Source organism: Mixophyes fleayi, chromosome 3 (genome assembly GCF_038048845.1).
Source record: "Mixophyes fleayi isolate aMixFle1 chromosome 3, aMixFle1.hap1, whole genome shotgun sequence".
Lineage (NCBI taxonomy): Eukaryota > Metazoa > Chordata > Amphibia > Anura > Limnodynastidae > Mixophyes > Mixophyes fleayi.
Window position 1 is genome coordinate 114,532,416 of NC_134404.1, and position 22,065 is coordinate 114,554,480.

The following is a 22,065-nucleotide window of genomic DNA, read 5'->3' on the forward strand; positions in this document are numbered from 1 at the left end:
TGCAGATTTTCCAGGTCACAAGTGAAATAATTAGTTTCACCTGTGGATCTTTCAAAATGTGTCAGTTAGTAATGAATAAACCTGTGCTCCAGCAAAGAAATATGGAAAACATGCTCTGTTAGGGGTCCCTGAGGACTGGAGTTTGGAACCAGTGATATAGACTGTTCACAGCACTCTCTCCCCCTGCAGTGTGTCCCTGCCTCTTTCTCCCTCACATGTCTCGTGTGCAGCAGCAGGACACAAGACATAGCACTGGATGAAGAAGGTTAGTGTGGGGAATTGTGTTCACTTCTGTGTCACAATGAGGGAAGGAGCTTTTAAGGTAAGTGGGGGAATTTTTTATGTATAAGTACAAATAGTTTAATTTTAAATATAGCTTGTTGCAATTGGTTTTGTTGTGATCTCCATAAAAAATAAAAAAATTAATATTTATACTTATTTATGTACATTTCAGTTAAAAGTTATGGCTACAGAGTTATTGTACTGTAGATGGTGACCCGTATTCAACTAAGATACGGTATTAAAAATGGAGCCTGGCTTGGATGGCATTTTAATGTAAGTGTGGGGGTCGGAAAGTGATTGTAGTGTAAGTGTAGGGGTGTCTCTTAATGTAATGCGGGTGGTGTGTAAGATATTAATTTCAAAATAAGGTGAGAGTGGAACTAATCATTTAATGGTGGGTGGGAACTTTTCATCTATTGATGGTGGGATATTTATTTAATGTTGGGGACTATTTAATTTAATGGTGGGGTTGGTGCAGACCTATTAATTTGGGACGAGATAATGAGAATATTAAGTTAATGCTGGGGTGGTTTGGGTGCTATTTAATGTGTGGCTGAATTTTGGGAGAAGGATTGCTATTTCTTTTTTCTTTTTTTATTCTTTTTTAAATATATTTTATTAAATTTTTGTCAAATATAAACGGTACAGCATATGCTATGATAATACAACTCATAACAGTATTAATAACGAGAGTTTATAATGCCAGGAGGATGTAAAACTCTGAACCACTACCGGGGGAGTGATCCCCCAGGATAATAACATGTAGACAGACGTGAATCAAAAGTATAATAGTTATGGAGTATCCAGAGTACCATAAAGGGAAGACGGAGAGTGGAGAGGAAGAGGAAACATCAGAATTTGAAAACAGAGAGGAGGAGGGGAGTAGTGGGGGGGGGGATATGTTAGTAGAGGGAAGAATAGAGAAGATGAAAGGGAAAACAGGTCCTAGCGAGACTCAGCTCAGAGAGTTACTGAAATATCTATGTTTTCATTTTTTAAGAAGAGGAATGTGCAGTGGTGAAGTAATCCTGCCATCTATGCCAAGTGGAGAGAAATTTGTAAGGGCGATCGTTAACTACACTAGTCATGTGCTCTAGGTTATATAGATACCAAACACTCTGAATTAGTTCTGAAATAGAAGGTCTCTCTGGCTGTTTCCATTTCCTGGCTATTAAGCATCTGGCTGAGGTCAGAATATGGCCCAGGAGTAACCACATTGTTTTGTGGGTGTCAGGAGGTAGTCGGGATTGCTATTTCTTAAAAGTGAATGTTAATTATTTAATGTTTGGGAGGAAATTGGTTTATTTGGGGGCTGATCCACTCAGTCAGGACTTTGTCTCAACTACAGTGACAGTTGGAAGGTAGGTGTTGTGGAGACGCCGGCTCCACACACGGGCCGCGGGCCAATCACGGCGCCCGCCCACGGACCAATCACGGCTCCCGGCCGTGATGAGGTCATAGGGAAGCGCCTGGCCCGGGAATATCGTCGGCGGCCACGTGGGAAGCGGCCTGTTCGGCGGGAAGTGAAGCTGGAGGAAGGACGTCTGGACACAGCAGCACCCTCAGCAGCAGCACCCTCAGCAGCAGCACCCACGGTAGCAGCAGCAGCAGCAGCACCCTCAGCAGCAGCACCCACGGTAGCAGCAGCAGCAGCAGCACCCACGGTAGCAGCAGCAGCAGCAGCACCCACGGCAGCAGCAGCAGCACCCACGGTAGCAGCAGCAGCACCCTCAGCAGCAGCAGCACCCACAGCAGCAGCAGCACCCACAGCAGCAGCAGCACCCACAGCAGCAGCAGCACCCACAGCAGCAGCAGCAGCACCCACAGCAGCAGCAGCACCCACAGCAGCAGCAGCACCCACAGTAGCAGCAGCAGCAGGACCGAAGAGGAGTTACGCTGACGTCGCGAGCGGAGGACCTAGACCAGGTAAGACCCCAGTGGGGACCACCCCTCCCGGGCCCACGCCCGCATCCTATCGGACACTCTTTACCCGGGCCCAGGGCCTTCTGCCGGCGTCCATTAAGTCTGCCTTTCCATTTGGTAGCTCCCGTTAGACCCAATAGGGCACCAGGCCCTGAGTAGATTCCCTAGGGCGCGAGGCCCTCAGGTCACCCCTGGGCTTTAGGCCCTGCCTTGGAAGTCTGTCTTTGTTCCCTCTCTCCCTTTTCCTAACCGTATCACCCTTGGGGCAGAGTAGGACAAGAACACACACACTCTGCTTTGATATTACACTTTTCCGTGTTAATAGTGTCCTGGGTATTGTACTGTGCAATTGAGTATTGTATTGTGAGTATTGTACTGTCAATTGAGTATTGTATTGTGAGTATTGTACTGTCAATTGAGTATTGTATTGGGGGGTATTGTACGGTGTAGTGGGCGGTTGGGGCGTGTTGTGTCTCCCTGCAGGGGTCGGAAAGTGGTGTGTTGGGACTGATCGCCGGGTGGACTCAACTCGTTCCCGAGCCGGTAAGTATTGTCTATCCCCTTTCCCTTCCCCCTTCCGTGTAGGCCCTGGTGGGGCAGATCCTTGGGCGGCGGTGTGGCACGACTTCTTCGCGGGCTGGGAGAGATCCAGGTCTCCCTCGGTGCCTTGGAAGTAGTGTAGCACAGCCCTTCTGAGTTCCGAGGGCGGTTCGGGCGTTCCGCGGTTCCACTGGGGCAGTACAGCCCTGCCCTGGTGAGTTCCGGGGTTGGTCACAGCCGTCCACGGTTCCATTGGGGTGTCTGGCCTGAGTTCCGGCAAGGTTGCCTGACGGTTCCAGGGCAGACGGTGCCTCGTGGGGTAAAACGGAGTCCGCCCGCACGCCGGCAGGAGACTGACGGTTCTGGGTGGGGACTGTGATACCTCGCGGCGCACCGCCGGCGGAGTGAGTCTTGTCCCCACACTTGTGGCCCTCCCCAGAGGGGAGTAGGGAGTTCGGGCGAGAACGTTCTCTACCCCGAACTCTTGGAGCCGCGTGGCTTGGCCAGAATAAAACGGAGAGTCGCCAAGCGGGGCTGAGTAACCCTCTAGTCCTGGGCGGCATTCCGGACACCCCCTTCCACTTCCCCCATTGTTTTCGTGCCTCTGTTCCTCTCGCACGCAGCAGGGACCGTGACTGCAGCAGAAGCCTCCTGCACTTGACGGGTTCCGCCCATAGCGACCCTCGGGATCAGGTGAGAACCTTTCCTCATTACAGGGGATCCTTTGAGACGTTCTTCGGGAGTACCGCTCTCACATTTGGCGTAGTCGGCAGGATCCCGACAGGTAACTATGGAGCCCACGGGCAACAACGACGATCCAGAGGGCCGGCCGTCTGGAAGGCCGGCGGGCGAGGAGGATCTGCCTAGTGCCGCCGGGAACGTCCCACGCGACGTGGAACCGGTAGGGGAGCCGGCGGAGCGCTCCCGAGTTGTAGCGATAGGGGCAGCTCTTTCTCACGTACCGAAGTTCGATGGTACGAACATAACGTTAGCCGACTGGGAGATGCAGTTACGAATGGTCATCCGGCTATATGGTGTGCCCCCAGACATGCAAGCGGAAGTGGCCGTGCTCGCCTTGGAGGGAGATGCCCGCCAGGCCGCACTTCTATGTGAGCCTGAACAGCGAAAGACTTTGGCGGATGTGTTGAGGGTCTTAAGCGATGTGTATGGGGACAAGTCTACCACCGCGACCCTGCGCAAACGTTTTTTTACCCGATTTCAGCGAGAGGAGGAGACCATCCCCAAATTCGCTATAGCCCTCCAAGGCCTGCTGGCGAATTTAAAGAAAAAGGACACTAAGGTATTGGGAGAAACAGATACCGTACTACGGGATCAATTTATCAACGGCTTACGTAGTGAGCACCTGCGAACCTATATGCAGGACCGATTGGAATTGTTGCCGAGCATGACCTTCCATCAAGCACAAACCACGGTCATCGCCCGGGACGACAATACAGGCAGCGGCCCGAGCACCGTGGCCGTGCAGCAGGTCCGCGCCCCCATCCCAGCGTCCGCCGCACCATGGGAAAGCTGCATCCGAGACCTGACGGACGTAATTCTACAGATGAAGGAGGACATGGGACGGATGCAGAAGCGGATCGAGGGAATACCGTCCGGCCGCGGGGATAGAGAGTATCCACGGAATGAACCAAGGGACGCCCCACGGCGACGCCCAGCGGACGGGCCCCGGTGTTGGCAATGTGGGCAGGTGGGACATCTGGCCCGTAATTGCCCCAACGCCGCACCCAGGCCGACTTTAAACTAGAAACCCTTGCGGTAGTGGGACCCACCGCAAGGGAAGCCGACTCAGAACGACTGATTGTTAATTCGGCTGAATTAGTAGGAGAGTGTCCCGTAGTTGTGGCTCGCTTCCAGGGTCACAACCAGCGTTGCCTATTAGACACCGGGTCCCAGGTCACCACGATGACAGCGGCCTGTTTCCAAAAGAACTATCAACATCTACAACAGGCCCAGACGGGGGACTGGATTCATCTCACGGCCGCCAATAATCTACCCATCCCTGTGGTGGGAGTCGTGTGGATGGAGGTGGAGCTCTACGGGCGCCCGTTGGGGAAGCAGGGCATTGTGGTCATAGACAGCCCGGAACTACGACATGGCCCCGTGATTCTGGGGATGAACATCCTCCGAGGATTAGACCATATGCTGTGGTCCGAGAGGGGTCCGGCTTACTGGAAGAAACTGGGGGTCCAACGACCGGTACAACAGGCGCTACAGCAGGTGAACCGCCTGCGAGTCCCAACATTTCCCCAAGGCCGTCCTGCTCCCCTGGGATCCATCCGCACGAACTATCGGCAGGAGGTGGTCGTTCCCCCTCGGCAGGAGCTCCTGTTGTGGATGAGGGTGGGGACCAAGCGGATGCTCGAAGGCCGGGAGGTGCTCCTCGAACCGGTATCCTCGGGCGGGACGGAGGAGAGCAACCAGAGGACGCCAATGGTTGGCCGTGCACTGGTCAGGATACGGGAAGGACGAGTCCCCGTTCGTTTCTGCAATATGGGCGACCAACCACAGAAAATACCGCCCAACACCCTGCTGGCCTTGCTCCACCCAACCACCGGAGAAGAGGTGGAAACCACTCAAGATGTGTCGTTGTTCCCCGACCCCCAAAGACCTTGGACCATGGTGGTCCAAGTAGCACCCCCGGAACAACCCACCTCCACCTGGAACGGACGGGTAATCCGTGAAAGCATGGATGTTTCAGAAGGTGACCTACCGCCGAACGAAATCCAACAACTGGAAGCGATGCTGTGGAGAAGACAGCGAGTGTTCTCCCGACACGAGGACGATTTCGGGCTAACGGATCAAATGGAGCACGAGATCCATACGGACGGGGCCGTGCCGGAGAGAGAACGTTACCGTCAAATACCCCCGAAGCTGTACCAGGAGGTCAAGACCATGCTGCGTCAGATGTTGGACAACGGGGTGGTGACTGAAAGCCGTAGTCCCTGGGCGGCACCGATCGTCCTGGTGCGGAAGAAAGATGGCACTGTCCGGTTCTGTGTGGACTATCGGAAGCTTAATCACTGCACCGTGCGCGATGCATACCCATTACCACGCATAGAGGAATCCCTCGCGGCGCTGGGCCGGGCCAAATACTTTTCTACGTTAGATATGGCAAGCGGCTATTGGCAGGTACCCGTGGCCGAGAAGGACAGGGCAAAGACGGCGTTTATTACACCCATGGGGCTATTCGAATTCCAACGAATGCCGTTTGGGTTAACCAACGCGCCAGCCACCTTCCAGCGACTCATGGAGCGCTGCCTCGGAGATCTGAATTTTGAAGCCCTGTTAATCTACCTGGACGACATCATCGTATTCGCATCCACCCTGGAGGAACACTTAGCCCGCCTAGACCTGGTGTTCCAACGACTGGAACGGTTTGGGCTGAAACTCAAGCCGAGGAAATGCCATCTGCTGAAGGATCAGTTGGAGTACCTGGGCCATGTGGTGTCGCGGGACGGAGTGCGTCCCACCCAGGACAAGGTATCCGCGGTGACCAATTGGCCAGCCCCCACGACCATCACGGAGCTTCGAGCGTTTCTGGGCCTCGTTGGGTATTACCGCAGGTTCATCAAGGGATTCTCCAAGATCGCCGGACCATTGTTTGACTTGCTCCGAGGAAGCCCTGCGGGAGCCAAGTCCCGAGTGGAGGCGTGGAATGCCCCCCACGAGGCTGCTTTCACCCAGCTAAAAGAGGAACTTACCCGCGCCCCCGTGTTGGCATACGCCGACTTCAGCCAGCCGTTCATCCTGTACACGGATGGCAGCCACCAAGGGCTAGGAGCAGTACTGGCCCAGATACAGGATGGTAAGGAGCGCGTGATCGCCTATGCCAGCCGGACCTTGCACGACTCCGAGCGAAACCCCGCCAATTACAGCTCCTTCAAACTGGAGTTCTTGGCAGTAGTGTGGGCCATGACCGAAAAATTTGCAGAGTACTTAACGGCCGCGGAGGTGGAGGTAGTCACCGATAACAGTGCACTGGTGCACCTGGACTCGGCCAAATTAGGAGCCTTAGAACAACGGTGGCGAGCCCGCTTGGCCAAGTTCTCTCATCGCTTCCGCTATCGCCCCGGCCGGAATAACGGCAACGCCGACGCACTCTCCAGATTCCCAGTGGTCATGACAACTCACTCCAAAGACGAAGAAGAGGAAGAAGTGGAAATCCCAAACTTCACGCGGTTTCACAAAATGGTCTCCAAGACACCGCTAGACGCCAGAATATGCGCCACCCTCCTTGCCAACCAGATGCCAGACTGGGCCGCAGAACAACAACGGGACCCCGGTATACGCCAGGTCTTCCAGTGGTGCCAGCAGGGACACTGGCCCTCGAAGGGGGAGAGGAAGCGCCTGCCGGTGAGCGAACAGAAACTTGTGGAGCATTGGAACCAGCTGGCGGTGCACGAGGGCGTGCTGCGACGCCGCGCCTATTTGGAACATGAACTACGGCCGGTGTGGCAGATTGTGGTGCCAGCCGAAACCACGCGGCGCCTGGCCGAGGAGGCCCATGTTCGAGGCGCCCACCTGGGGGCCATGAAGACAACCCAATGGCTAAGACAGCGGTTCTATTGGCCAGGGCTGCCAACGTTAGTGGAACAAGTGTGCCGTGAATGCCGAAGATGTGGCGTGACCAAACCCACCCAACAACGGGTGCCCGTCCACACCATCTCGTCGGGACGGCCCCTGGAGCTCCTCATGATCGACTACGTGGCTATCGGAGAGTCTACCCGCGGACACCAGTATGCATTGGTCATGACCGATCATTTTACCAAGTTCACCGTCGTGACCCCTACTCGGGACCAGACGGCTGAATCCGCCGTCACGGCCGTCGTGGAAGACTTCATCAGGAAGTACGGCTGCCCGGAGCGAATCCACTCCGACCAGGGAGCCTGTTTCCAGGGGCGCATCATGCAAGGACTCTGCGACATGTATGGGATACGCCGGTCTAGGACTACCCCCTACCACCCCCAAGGGAATGGCGGGTGTGAGCGCTTCAATCGGACCCTAATCCAGATGCTGCGAACCCTCGAAAAGGAACAGCGCACCCACTGGCCAGCCGCGGTGCCGGATCTTACGTGGGCTTACAACAACCGAGTACATAGCACCACCGGGTACACACCCTATTTCTTAATGTTTGGCCGAGCAGGGAAGGACATGCAAGAGCTGGCTCTGGGACCGGCAGAGGAGGAGCAATGGACATGTCCTGCCTGGGTCATGGAGCAACGGCGGCGGCTGAAGATCGCATGCAGCCTTGCCAAACACCACATCGAAGCCAAGATCCATGATGGCGCCCAGCGAAAGGCACCCCCGGACTTCACAGAAGGGCAGCGCGTCATTGTCCACGTGTCTAAACCGGCAGACAAGCTACAAGAGAGATGGGAAACCGCCCCCTATGTGGTCCGGCGGCGGTTGAGTCCAGAAAGCCCCGCCTACGAGGTTGAGTCCACCAAGGTACCCGGACTCACGAAAATACTACACCGAGACAAGCTGAGGCCCTGCCTGTTCCACCAGGCCCCAGCAGAGGACCCGGTTCCGGAAATCCTGGGACCCGCACCATGCCCAGGGGGTGAAACCGAGAAAGGGTGGGTGGAGGTACCCCGACCAGCTTTGCCGGGCTTCCCCCGAGATAAAAGATCGGACGACCTCGCAGAAGCACCCGGAAACGTAGGATGGGAGGCGACAACCCTACAAATCCCCACCCTTGGACCCCAGACGCAAACGGACCCGGATCGCCCTGTCCCTTCCTCTCCGCTAAGACTCATGGCGCCTCGGCAGTCACAGAGGAGCAATCGAGGCGTTCCGGCCCCACGATTCGCCGATCCGCATTTCGATTGGTCCCAAGCCGTCATTGCAGGGACTGCAATGGGAAACGTAGGGGGATGTGTGGAGACGCCGGCTCCACACACGGGCCGCGGGCCAATCACGGCGCCCGCCCACGGACCAATCACGGCTCCCGGCCGTGATGAGGTCATAGGGAAGCGCCTGGCCCGGGAATATCGTCGGCGGCCACGTGGGAAGCGGCCTGTTCGGCGGGAAGTGAAGCTGGAGGAAGGACGTCTGGACACAGCAGCACCCTCAGCAGCAGCACCCTCAGCAGCAGCACCCACGGTAGCAGCAGCAGCAGCAGCACCCTCAGCAGCAGCACCCACGGTAGCAGCAGCAGCAGCACCCACGGTAGCAGCAGCAGCAGCAGCACCCACGGCAGCAGCAGCAGCACCCACGGTAGCAGCAGCAGCACCCTCAGCAGCAGCAGCACCCACAGCAGCAGCAGCACCCACAGCAGCAGCAGCACCCACAGCAGCAGCAGCACCCACAGCAGCAGCAGCAGCACCCACAGCAGCAGCAGCACCCACAGCAGCAGCAGCACCCACAGTAGCAGCAGCAGCAGGACCGAAGAGGAGTTACGCTGACGTCGCGAGCGGAGGACCTAGACCAGGTAAGACCCCAGTGGGGACCACCCCTCCCGGGCCCACGCCCGCATCCTATCGGACACTCTTTACCCGGGCCCAGGGCCTTCTGCCGGCGTCCATTAAGTCTGCCTTTCCATTTGGTAGCTCCCGTTAGACCCAATAGGGCACCAGGCCCTGAGTAGATTCCCTAGGGCGCGAGGCCCTCAGGTCACCCCTGGGCTTTAGGCCCTGCCTTGGAAGTCTGTCTTTGTTCCCTCTCTCCCTTTTCCTAACCGTATCACCCTTGGGGCAGAGTAGGACAAGAACACACACACTCTGCTTTGATATTACACTTTTCCGTGTTAATAGTGTCCTGGGTATTGTACTGTGCAATTGAGTATTGTATTGTGAGTATTGTACTGTCAATTGAGTATTGTATTGTGAGTATTGTACTGTCAATTGAGTATTGTATTGGGGGGTATTGTACGGTGTAGTGGGCGGTTGGGGCGTGTTGTGTCTCCCTGCAGGGGTCGGAAAGTGGTGTGTTGGGACTGATCGCCGGGTGGACTCAACTCGTTCCCGAGCCGGTAAGTATTGTCTATCCCCTTTCCCTTCCCCCTTCCGTGTAGGCCCTGGTGGGGCAGATCCTTGGGCGGCGGTGTGGCACGACTTCTTCGCGGGCTGGGAGAGATCCAGGTCTCCCTCGGTGCCTTGGAAGTAGTGTAGCACAGCCCTTCTGAGTTCCGAGGGCGGTTCGGGCGTTCCGCGGTTCCACTGGGGCAGTACAGCCCTGCCCTGGTGAGTTCCGGGGTTGGTCACAGCCGTCCACGGTTCCATTGGGGTGTCTGGCCTGAGTTCCGGCAAGGTTGCCTGACGGTTCCAGGGCAGACGGTGCCTCGTGGGGTAAAACGGAGTCCGCCCGCACGCCGGCAGGAGACTGACGGTTCTGGGTGGGGACTGTGATACCTCGCGGCGCACCGCCGGCGGAGTGAGTCTTGTCCCCACACTTGTGGCCCTCCCCAGAGGGGAGTAGGGAGTTCGGGCGAGAACGTTCTCTACCCCGAACTCTTGGAGCCGCGTGGCTTGGCCAGAATAAAACGGAGAGTCGCCAAGCGGGGCTGAGTAACCCTCTAGTCCTGGGCGGCATTCCGGACACCCCCTTCCACTTCCCCCATTGTTTTCGTGCCTCTGTTCCTCTCGCACGCAGCAGGGACCGTGACTGCAGCAGAAGCCTCCTGCACTTGACGGGTTCCGCCCATAGCGACCCTCGGGATCAGGTGAGAACCTTTCCTCATTACAGGGGATCCTTTGAGACGTTCTTCGGGAGTACCGCTCTCACAGTGTCACAAAACAAAGTGGAAATTTAGGATTCTTCAAGATCTGAATGGTCTGGCTCTACCCACCATAGAGGGGTGTAATTTAAAAAAATGAAAATGTTCACCAGGGATCTCCGCAAGGATGCTTGGACTTTGCTGCTTCAACTTGCAGGTCGCGGCTCTGCGGATAGGTACCAGACAACACTGACAGGAGAGGCTAGTTAGAAAATAGGATCTGTTGGAGAGATATAAATACAGAATACCAGGCTTAGCTTAGTTACAGAAGACCCTGGATACCAGGAACAATTGGAAAGATGCAGGTAAAAGACACCAAGTTTAGCTTAGAAGCAGATGACGTTGGATTCCAGGAGCAATTGCAGAGGTGCAGGTAAAGAATACCAGGATAACAAACTAACACAAATCCCAAGCGCTCTAAACCCAAAAAAGTGTAGTCTCTTGTCGCATTCCCAACAAAGGGTTCCACCCCTTATAAAAATGGAACAATATCTGAAAGATTAGGAGTGCCAAGAAGACCAAACATTTCATAAAGAAAAGAAAAAAAGAGAGATGGATGGCTTCTTCTAAAATACAATGAAAATGTATTTATAGTCGATTTAAAAGATAAAAAATAAAAATTAAATACACTCTTGAGGGTGTATCCTTACTTGTACATAATGTGGGGGCGTCCAGGCTGCTAAGGAAGAAGAGATCCCTCATATGGTTCAAACAGCTGGAAGTAAAGTTTCAGTCTCCGTCTTGTGTGCTCCAATGTTAATGGATGATCAAGCTCCGTCAGGTGCACATCGATATGTCGATAATATCCATATAAGTACAAAATCAGGTCTATAGCTGAAGTGGGTCTACAGTTACAGGTATGCAACAAGATATTCCAGTGTGAATTATTGCTTCATAGAACACGTTTCCACTGCTCCACAGTCCAGTGTCGGTGTGCTTTACACCACTCCATCCGATGCTTTGCATTGATCTTGGTGATGTGAGGCTTCCATGCAGCTGCTTGCCATGGAATCCCATTCCATTAAGCTCCCGCCACACAGTTTTTGTGCTTACATTAATGCCGGTAGAAGTTCAGAACTCTTCAGCTATAGAATCAGCAGAGCATTAGCGACTTTTACACACCATGCGCCTTAGCAGTCATTGACCCTGCTTTGTGATTTTATGTGGTCTTCCAATTTGTGGCTGAGTTGCAGTTGTTCCTAAACGCTTCCACTTTCTAATAATATTACTTAAATTTCACGAACCGTCTTATTACAAAGGTGGCATTCTATCACAGTACCACACTTGAAGTCACTGAACTCTTAAGAATTACCCATTTTGTATCACAAATGTTTGCAAATGCAGACTGCATGGCTAGGTGCTTGATTTTATACACCTCTGGCAATGGGTCTGATTGAAACACCTCAATTCAATATTTAACAGGTGTGGCCAAATACTTTTGTCCATATAGTGTATATGTGTTAGTTTTCTGTACTTTTTGACAATTATTATGTTTATTTTTAGTAGTATTTGTGTGATAGCAATCCATTTATCTACTTTGTAGATTAAAAACAAAGGTGTTAAAATACTAACTAATGGCGTATTCCTTTTGTAAATACAGTTCTGTCCTTTCCCCTGTATTTAACCAATACCACTGGAGTCCTCCAGACAAGGTAAGAAGTGGGGGTCAGGAGAAAGCCGGAGAAGGGGTTAGCTGACTAGGAGAGCTAAGGGTGTCTTCTTAGGCACTGTTAGTATTGGAAATAAATGTTGGGTATTTTTGTAAGTATTTTAATTCCAATACTAGTAAAAACAGTTAATTATATATTTGGATGCTGTTGTGTGTAAATTAAGTTGATTTGTATGCTTCTATTGGCAGACACATTCAAATGTCCATATTTTCAAAACTGACAAACTGTTTAATACAATTTCTCTTATTTTTCTCTATCACTATTATTCTCCGGTCATTTTAACAAACAAACATTTTAGAGTATAACGATTGTTAAATGAATATGTAATGGTGCAGATTGTAGTCCACTAAGGTCTGTTTAGAGAGGACAATACGTAACTTGCTTACATCCACCATCCCGCCAGCAAAGCATCCCTGCAAATAATTTTCAAATGGTGGTAATTATGTATATGTTTACATTATGATGTTATCTGATAAGCTCTGTTTTTAAAGTTGTGTGCATATGGCTATAGTTTATAGTTAGCCATCATTTTCGCTCATTTGTTCAAATTCTTCTCTACTCCATGTTAGCATTAGTTAACTATGATTTAGAAAACTGAAAGTATGGGGGAAAAATGTTTTAATGACCAGTTACTTCTTTTTTCTAAAGATGATGGGAAATTAAAATCTGAGAAACAAAAGCTATTGATATTGCAGCCACATAATACCACATTAACAAAGAAATGAGCAGAAGAATTCTGGAGGAAAACCATCGAGGTTTAAAGAATTGTTCTGTCTCCATGCCCATTAAATCATTTAGTGTTGAGACTGCCAGCTATGGTTCCAATTAGTGCCAATTGTGATGTTGATTTTTTCATCGTGTGGACACCTGCCCACTTAAATTGGACTGAGACCACCAACTCATATTACATAGGCAACTTAATGGCTATCAAAAAGATTTCACTCGAACAATGGATTAATCAAGGGAAGTTTTGATAGGCAGTGGTTTCACACACTTTATGCAAAATTGTAAATCTCTGAATGTGTAATGCAGCAATGGGTGTGGAGTGGTAGCCCCCAATTCATAAATATTTTGTTAGTTGCATATATCTAGACATATATATATATATATATATATATATATATATATATATATATATATATATATATATATATACAGGGGTGCACGCAGGGGGGGTTTCTGGTTCTCCAGAAACCCCTCCCCTCCGAGAACAGGCACTAAACATTGCCCTGTACTGTACAGCAGCCGTGGCGTTGTCACAGAAGAGTCCATGGCAGTGCTGTATTGATACAGCACTGCTGCGGACGCTTATTTGACAGTGCTGCGACTCATCATTGCCTAAATGGAGCTGCTGCGCAAGCGTGGCCGCATGCGCAGCAGCTCTCTCTCTCTCTATGTATTTTTTTTTGGGGGGAGGAAACCCCCCCTTAAAAATCCTGCGTTTGCCCCTGATATATACACACACACATATATATATATATATATATATATATATATATTAGAGATGAGCGCACTCGGATTTCGTGAATCCGAGCCCACCCGAACGTTTCCGATCCGAGCCGGATCCGAGACAGATCCGGGTATTGGCGCCAAATGAAAACCTGAAACCGAGGCTCTGAGTCATAATCCCGCTGTCGGATCTCGCGATACTCGGATCCTATAAATTCCCCGCTAGTCGCCGCCATCTTCACTCGGGCATTGATCAGGGTAGAGGGAGGGTGTGTTAGGTGGTCCTCTGTCCTGGTAGATCTCATGCTGTGCTGTTTAGTTCTGTGCTGTGCTGTGTTCTGCAGTATCAGTCCAGTGGTGCTGTGTGCTGTGCTCTGTCAATTTTGAGTTCAGTGGTGCTGCTGGGTCCTGTGCTGTGTCCTGTTCAGTCCAGTGGTGCTGTATCCTGTGCTCTGTCCTTCTAAGGGCATAGTTATTTCCCCATTATTCCCCATTTTCAAAAAAATTAAAAAAAAGTTATAAAAAAAAAAAATAATTACAACAAAATTTGCAAAACCAATCCTGCAGTATAAGTCCATTGGTACTGCAATATTACCAAGTTCACACATTCAGCAGTTAAAGTCCAGTGGTACTGCAATATTACAAAGTTCACACATTCTGCAGTATCAGTCCAGTGGTGCTGTGTCCTGTGCTCTGTCCTTCTGAGTTCAGTGGTGCTGCTGGGTCCTGTGCTGTGTCCTGTTCAGTCCAGTGGTGCTGTGTCCTGTGCTCTGTGCTTCTAAGGGCATAGTTATTTTCCCATTATTCCCAAGTTTTTAAAAAAAAAAAAAAAAAACTTATAAAAAAAAATACAAATTTTTTTTTTAAGTCGGTCATCTTCCCAGAGGGGAAGTCGTAAGACCGCTAAGTCTTTCACAAAACAATTGACCGTCCAACAGTCGTTTGCCATGACCACAAAATACGATAGTAGTCACCTTATTGCAAAGCGTATAACTGCGGCTGTAACTGCTATGTTGGTGTTAGACGTGCGCCCGGTGTCCGCCATCAGTGGAGTGGGATTTAGAGGGTTAATGGAGGTATTGTGTCCCCGGTACCAAATCCCGTCGAGATTCCACTTCACTAGGCAGGCGATACCAAAAATGTTCAGAGAAGTACGATCAAGTGTCCTCAGTGCTCTAAAAAATGCGGTTGTACCCACTGTCCACTTAACCACGGACATGTGGACAAGTGGTTCTGGGCAAACGAAGGACTATATGACTGTGACAGCCCACTGGGTAGATGCATCCCCTTCCGCAGCAACAGCAACAGCTGCATCAGTAGCAGCATCTACAAAACGGCTGCTCGTGCAAAGGCAGGCAACATTGTGTATTACAGGCTTTAATAAGAGGCACAACGCTGACAACATATTAGAGAAACTAAGGGAAATTATCTCCCAGTGGCTTACCCCACTTAGACTCTCATGGGGATTTGTGGTGTCAGACAATGCCAGTAACATTGTGCGAGCATTAAATATGGGCAATTTCCAGCACATCCCATGTTTTGCCCACACCATTAATTTGGTGGTGCAGCATTACCTTAAGAGTGACAGGGGTGTGCAGGAGATGCTTGTGGTGGCGCGCAAAATTGCTGGACACTTTCGGCATTCAGCCAGTGCCTACCGCAGACTAGAGGCACATCAAAAAACCATGAACCTGCCCTGCCATCACCTCAAACAAGAGGTTGTGATGTGCTGGAACTCCACCCTCTATATGCTGCAGAGGATGGAGGAGCAGCAAAAGGCCATTCAGGCCTACACAGCCACCTACGACATAGGCAAAGGAGTGGGGATGCGCCTGAGTCAAGCGCAGTGGAGACTGATTTCGGTGTTGTGCAAGGTTCTCCAGCCATTTGAACTTGCCACACGAGAAGTCAGTTCCGACACTGCCAGCTTGAGTCAGGTCATTCCCCTGATCAGGCTGTTGCAGAAGCAGCTGGAGAAAGTGAGGGAGGAGCTGGTAAACCATTGCGATTACACAAAGCATGTAGCTCTTGTGGATGTAGCCCTTTGTACGCTTTGCCAGGATCCGAGGGTGGTCACTCTTTTAAAGTCAGAGGAATACATTCTGGCCACCGTGCTCGAACCTCGGTTTAAAGCGTATGTTGTGTCTCTGTTTCCGGCGGACACAAGTCTACAGCGGTGCAAAGACCTGCTGGTCAGGATATTGTCCTCTGAAGAGGACCGTGACATGCCAACAGCTCCACCCTCATTTTCTTCCACATCTATGGCTGCGAGGAAAAAGCTCAGTTTTCCTAAAAGACCCGCTGGCGGGGATGCTGATAACATCTGGTCCGGACTGAAGGACCTGCCAACCATTGCAGACATGTCTACTGTCGCTGCATTGGATGCTGTCACAATTCAAAAAATGGTGGAGGATTATTTTGCTGACACCATCCAAATAGACATGTCAGACAGTCCATATTGTTACTGCCCTCCAGATAGTACAGAGGGACCTGTGGTTGTGTAGTCCAGCGGGGACGAATTGATAATGTGTGAGGAGGAGGAAGTGCACACTGTAGGGGGAGAGGAATCAGAGGTTGAGGATGAGGACGACATCTTTCCTCAGTAGAGCCTGTTTAGTTTGTACAGGGAGAGATGAATTGTTTTTTTAGTGTGGGGGCCCAAACAAACCAATCATTTCAGCCACAGTTGTTTGGTAGGCCCTGTCGCTGAAATGATTGGTTTGTTAAAGTGTGCATGTCCTATTTCAACAACATAAGGGTGGGTGGGAGGGCCCAAGGACAATTCAATCTTGCAACTCTTTTTTTGGCATTATGTGACCATTCAACAGTCGTTTGCCATGTTCAAAAAGTAAAACAAAATGTCAACAAATTCAAAAAATTAAACCAAAAGTAAAATGCCCTGTCATAATTTAAAACAAGAGGTATTGACGTGCTAGAACTACTGTAGTGTTTATATGTTATAAACACTACACTTGGAAGTTGGAGGAGGTATTGTGGCCCCGGTACCAAATTTAGTACCGGGGCCACTCCACTATGCAGTCCAGATAGAGGTGTATCAGATATTAAACAATGTTGACTGTTGCTGCAAAATTTTTTAATAATATTGTAGAGAACACTACACTATGCAGTCCATAAACTTTTTTGGTAGAATTCAGACCCGTGGAGGGTTTTTTAATTATATTGTGGCCCCGGTAAAAAATTGTGTACCGGGGCCACCCCACTACGCAGTCATGAAACTTTTTTTTGGGAATTCAGACCCGTGGAGGGTTTTTTAATTATATTGTAGGGACCACTCCTCTACGCAGTCCAGATACAATTTTTGGTGTAATTAAGACCAGTTGATGCCGGTTTTCTTATTATATTGTAGGGACCACTCCTCTACGCAGTCCAGGTACAATTTTTGGTGTAATTAAGACCAGTTGATGGTTTTCTTATTATATTGTAGGGACCACTCCTCTACGCAGTCCAGATACAATTTTTGGTGTAATTAAGACCAGTTGATGCCGGTTTTCTTATTATATTGTAGGGACCACTCCTCTACGCAGTCCAGATACAATTTTTGGTGTAATTAAGACCAGTTGATGCCGGTTTTCTTATTATATTGTGGGGACCACTCCTCTACGCAGTCCAGGTACAATTTTTGGTGGGATTCAGACCATTTGAGGGTTTTTAAATTATATTGTGACCACTCCTCTACGCAGTCAAGGTACAATTTTTGGTGTAATTAAGAGCAGTTGATGGTTTTCTTATTATATTGTAGGGACCACGCCTCTACGCAGTCCAGATACAATTTTTGGTGTATTTAAGACCAGTTGATGCCGGTTTTCTTATTATATTGTGGGGACCACTCCTCTACGCAGTCCAGATACAATTTTTGGTGTAATTAAGACCAGTTGATGCCGGTTTTCTTATTATTTTGTGGGGACCACTCCTCTACGCAGTCCAGATACAATTTTTGGTGTAATTAAGACCAGTTGATGCCGGTTTTCTTATTATATTGTGGTGACCACTCCTCTACGCACTCCAGGTACAATTTTTGGTGTAATTAAGACCAGTTGATGGTTTTCTTATTATATTGTGGGGCCCACTCCACTACGCAGTCCAGAAAGATACCTCGTTGCAACATTTTGGACTAATAACAATATTGTGAGGTGTTCAGAATAAGCTGTAAATTAGTGGAAATGATTGTTATTGAATGTTATTGAGGTTAATAATAGTGTAGGAGTGAAAATAAGCCCAAAAACTTGATTTTTGAACTTTTTATGCTTTTTTCAAAAAAAAATCCGAATCCAAAACCTTTCGGCAGGTGTTTTGCGAAACAAATCCGAACCCAAAACCTCAAGAAAATCCGAATCCAAAACACAAAACACGAGACACCAAAAGTCGCCGGTGCACATCCCTAATATATATATATATATATATATATATATATATACATATATATATATATATATATATATATATATATATATATATATATATATATATGAATATTTCCGTGAGCTACACTCAATAGAATTACTATTTTGGTTCAGCTGTCCTATCTTATTTACAGTAAAATTATTGTGTGAATATCTTGGTGTATGTAAATCAGTGAAAGTGTGAAATAATCCACTTGTGTGTTGCATAGGTGGTTAGCAGTCCCCTTCGTCCAAGACCAATCTCCACAATGATTTCTCTTACCCAGCCCTTTTTTATGTGATATTATATACTCAAAGCCACTCTGGAAAGGCCACCTCTAATGACTTTGTAACCTAGGATTACCTGGACCCAAATATATTTACTCCCAGGAAAGAGCTGGATTTGGCTAGATTGAATCTTAATATGAAATGTTCATTCCATTTACAGAGTATCTTTAGATGGTTCCTATATGGAAGCTTACATTGTCCTGGCAAAGCTAAAGTTAAATTAAAGAAGATGAGATATTTGTTTTCTGTATGGAAGCTGCAAGTAAACCGGCCTGGTAGCGAGAGCATAGAAAAGTCTCAAGCTTGACATGGAGGAAAGCAAATTTACATTCTGGGCATGATGGCAGGGGTCATGTTCTATTTTTTATTGGATGAAATTAAGCTTCAATGGGGGATATGCCTTCTCCATCTCCCTTAATAGAAATATAATGACTTCCCTGCCTGATCCTCAGGCTATACATGCACACTCAACACTGGTAACATCTACTGTATTTCTTCACTGAAGAAATAATAACAAATCTCAGCTAAAATTGCTTATCTAAGGAAAAATACCTTTAAGAACACATGCAGATATTGAAAAAGTGCTATGTATAATGTTCATCCCTTACTCATAGTTGTGCAAAATAATGAACTTCTGTGGGTAGGGGCACCAAGAGGGAAGGGCGGGTATACAAAGTGCCCAGGCCTCCTTTGGGGACATGGTGGTGGCAGATTATACCAGAGGCAGATAAGCGCCATCTACTCATCCACTGCCACACATGACCTGGGAAAGTGGTTGGGTGGATAAATAGCTTCCTATTGGTCCATGTGGTTACACACCCCCAGACTGTGTGCACAGCACTAGCTTCTGCCTGTGCAAGTGCCCGAGTTTACTCTTAACAGCCCTTTCTGTAGGTATTCACAGACCTTCCATATTTTCCTGAAAAATTGCAGTATAACATGAATTGCATTTAATGTTATACTGCCCCCCCCCCCCCCTATTATCACAATTGCAACTTTGCATTTTAAATTTTTAAGGTTTCAAGGGAGAGAGTACAGAAATAAAAAAAAGGGAAGAAAGGAAGGGGGGGGGGTAAAGAGTGGGGAGCAGACATAAAATCGTATAGCTAACCAGAAATTCTTCAACACAATACATTACCATATACACTCTTCAGATCTAACTAGACAGGGAGTTAGGTTGTATTACAGAGGAGAGATCCTGTTTAAGGGCCAATGATGGATTCACTGATGCTGAGTCTGTGGGGCTAGACAAGTCGATAGCATGGATAAGCTTGGAATCTTCATCATCTGTAGTAAATACACGACATCCATTTGACAATAGGGGAGGACGGTGACATAGAGTATGGGGCGTCTAGTGTCTCCATGCGAAAGCTATAATGGATTTTCGCAATCACTTTGGAGTGTAAGGGGAGACGTTTGTTTCCAATTGCTGCCCTTGCAGCTATCAAAATGTGCCCCCAGACATATCTATGGTGTTTAGGTAATTGGACAGGATAAAGATGTAGGAGGGCCGCAAGGGGGGTTGGGGTTAATGATATGAACGTCATTTTTCGAGCTAGATCAAAAACCTCTTGCCATAGTTGTTGACCAAAATACATGAAATAGATCACTTACAGTTCCACACGCCAGCAAAATTTAGAGTGGTTAGGCCAAATCTTCTGGAGACGAGCTGGGGTGAGGTAGGTGCGATATAGTAGCTTTAATAACATTTCTATATGATTAGTACATGTTGATACTGCAGATAAGTTACTGTAAACAATTCCCCATTGAGCCAGGGAAAGAGAGATGTTAAAGTCAGCATCCCACCTGGTTTGGGAAACCTGCTTAGAGACATCCACTAGTCCAAGTAAATTTTGGTACCAAAATGTGATACCTCCTTTATTGTTCCCTTTGGTTAACGTGACTCTTTTTATCCTCTCTTGTTAAAGGTAGATACTGCATTCCTGATCATAAATTCATTCTTCAATGCAAAATCCACACCAGACAAGAGGATACCACATATTTTCAGGCAAGTATTAAATTATGATGCTGTTGCCCAAATTGTTGTTCAATGCTGCACATCGTCTTCCATGGCATGAGAGCTGTACAAATGTGTGTGATTTTTTTTCCATATTTTCTTGGTGGGAAAGGTCAGTCCTTTTCTCTTCAATGTCGAATAAGTTCCAAATGAGTTTTTCTATTTGCCATCCAAAAATTAGTGCTACATTTATACTTTCTTCATCCACTTTTTAAGTGAGTTTTTGCATTTGCCATCCATGTCTATTTTTTAAAAGTTAGTTTTTTCTCATGTGTCACCAACAGTACTGTATGTATCATTTTTTTCATCCACCAATGTCAATTGATGTGAAGGAAGCCTTGCCATTTGTCGTGCATGTCAATTAATGCAAAGTGAGTATTTTCTGTTTGCTATCCCTTAGTAGAAAATGCTTGTAATTGGCTGCCAGCGAAGAGGAGTCCTGGGGACGCTTTGCTTTGATTATCACTGAGCTGGTTGGTTTTTTATCTTTTTTCATCTGCAATACAAGAAGGAAGAAATTATGTTTTATTTTATACCTAAGAAGTGTTTTTCGTTGGGATTCTTTTATTAAAATAAAGTTTATTTTAAAATTGAGAGTACTTATTTGCTTTTAATATAATTGACAGGCAAATTAGGACCTGTGCTTATTATACTGTGTCCTCTGGTAAACAGTTTTGCCACATTAACCAGGCCACAACAGCCTAGATGGAGGTCATGTTGTTTTTTGCAGTCTTTCCCCTCCCCATAGAAGCATCAGTCCTGAGCTAACAAGCTTGGGACTGGCATTTACTATTATAGGGGGCCTGGTCTTTCTGTTATAGTGGAAACCAGCCCAGAATTTTTTGGCCTTCAAACCACCCTACTCCCGGCAACAGTAGAGAGGGGACATGATGAGACACGAACCCACAAAGTAAGGTGCAGGTATTGTAGTCCATTACGTTTGCCATATAGTCGAGACTTGCATGTGCGACGTTGGCCTCAGATCGTCTTGATCCAGCTCTGTTGCCATCCATGGGGTAAATGTATCAAAGTGCGAGTTTTCCAGCGTGTTTAAATCGTGGTAAATTGCGGGTGTTTACCCGCGAGTTTTGAAAAAAAAACTGGAAATGTATCAAGCTGCGATTTTGACACTGATGTTCAAAATCACTGGTCAGCTCTGGCGATTTTGGGCGAAGTAAACACTCCCGAGTTTAGCTAACTCTCCTGTGTTTGGCAAACTCTCCTGTGTTGTAATAGTGAGTTACAGCTCCGGCAGCTGTCAAAATGTAAAAGAATAGATAACAGTTGAAAAAAAAAAAAGCGTGAGGTCTCCCCACTATTCATGCTTAACCCTAGTGCTGCCTGACTAGTGCTGGTCCCGTGAAAATCGGGGAAAAATTTTGCGTGGGGTCCCCACGATTTTCACTTTACCAGCACTAGGCAAACCAGCCAGGGTTAGCGGCACTATAGCAGGGGGACGCGCGGCAGGGGTCCTCCTGCCATAATAACTAACCAACCCTCGAATGTTCAGCGCTGGGCTGGATTCCCTAGGGAGTGGGGTCTGCTGAAAAAACGAGCGGGGCCCCCCCCTAGAAAGAACCAGCCAGTGCTGATAGCACTAGGGCTCTTCCTACTACCCCTGGGCTGTGGGTAGTAGGGTAATACGGCGATAAAGTATAAAAAAAAATGGACGCCATTTTGTTTTGTGGAACTACAAGTCCCAGCCAGGTTGCCCAAAACAGTGTGGCCATGCTGGTGCTTGTATAACTACAAGCACCA

General features: G+C 48.6%; 1 long non-coding RNA gene across 1 annotated transcript in view; it reads left to right on the forward strand.

Annotated features, from left to right (window-relative positions):
- Positions 1–20,299, forward strand: part of LOC142142750 (uncharacterized) — a 411,021-nt gene extending 390,722 nt beyond the window's left edge. Inside the window, exon 3 of the long non-coding RNA XR_012689312.1 lies at positions 20,219–20,299. This is a non-coding gene — a long non-coding RNA (uncharacterized LOC142142750). The remainder of the gene's footprint in view (positions 1–20,218) is intronic.
- Positions 20,300–22,065: the final 1,766 nt, after the last annotated feature.